This window comes from Sorghum bicolor, chromosome 9, assembly GCF_000003195.3.
Source record: "Sorghum bicolor cultivar BTx623 chromosome 9, Sorghum_bicolor_NCBIv3, whole genome shotgun sequence".
Lineage (NCBI taxonomy): Eukaryota > Viridiplantae > Streptophyta > Magnoliopsida > Poales > Poaceae > Sorghum > Sorghum bicolor.
The window spans coordinates 41925233-41926412 of record NC_012878.2 but is presented as its reverse complement, the minus strand read 5'-3'; positions in this window follow the sequence as shown (position 1 = coordinate 41926412).

Genomic DNA, 1180 nt, shown 5'->3' with positions numbered 1-1180 from the left:
CTTTAGCACCGGTTCGTATTACAAACCGGTGCTAAAGGGGTCCCTTTAGCACCGGCCAGAGCCCCGGGCCGAGGCAAACCCTTTAGCACCGGTTTGTGTTACAAACCGGTGCTAAAAGGTAACCCTTTAGCACCGGTTTTTGCTCTGAACCGGTGCTAAAGGTCCGGTTTATAGGCCCGCTCCCTCCTCCCCTCTGCCCATTTGAAACCGAGAGCACCATTGTTGTTCTTGGAGCTTCTTCTTGCTTGTTCTTCATTTGTTCTTCATCTCCAACGCCCATCGTTGATCTTCTTCGACTCCGTCATCGTCTCTTCGCGCTTAGAGGTGACTAACTTCAGCCTTTCTTATCTTTTTCATGTTGTTTTTGGCTTGTGATGTTCCCATCATTTTTTAGCTCAAATCCACTTTGTTATTTTGAATCATTCACATGAATTAGTATCCATATATATATATATCATATTTCCTGGTTGACCTAGTTTTAATATATTTTGCAAGAATGAATTATAGTATATTTTTATGATCATAGAAAGTAGGATAGTTCAAATTAATTGGTTTGTTAATATCACTTGATTTATTTTTATTACTACATATAATGTCCATTGTATCATACATGTTTACTAGTAAATGTGGAATTTATAATTGTTTTAAAATTGAGTATGGATAGTAGATGGCAACCGTGACCGGGTCTTCCGTCTCTCAACGGGTTCAAAAGCGATACCGTCCGGAACTCCCTCTCATTACTTGTGGCAAGTGTGGGCAGAAGATTTTGATTGAGTACAAAGTGTCGAAAGAGGGAGTAAACAAGGGTCGTATATTCTACAAGTGTCCAGATCGTAATGTGAGTTATTTCCAGACATTTGCTTATATATGTGCATATTTTTTTAAATGATATTAATTAAACTTTTGATTCTCTCTTTTAATTTCAGTGGGACGGTACCGGCGGATGTACAGGTTGGTACTGGGAGGAAGAATACATTGAACACATTAAGAAATCTTTTGCACAGGTGGTTGAGGCTGAAGGTGGTGAGGCAGTGAGCCGACGAAAGAAGTTCAATGAAGTTGATCAAGCGAATGATCTATCTATTATAGTTGGGATCGGACGCGAACTAATTATGTTGCTTAAGTGCATTTTAGTTTTATTTTTTTTAATGCTAGTTGCGATTGTATTTGTTGTAGCCAA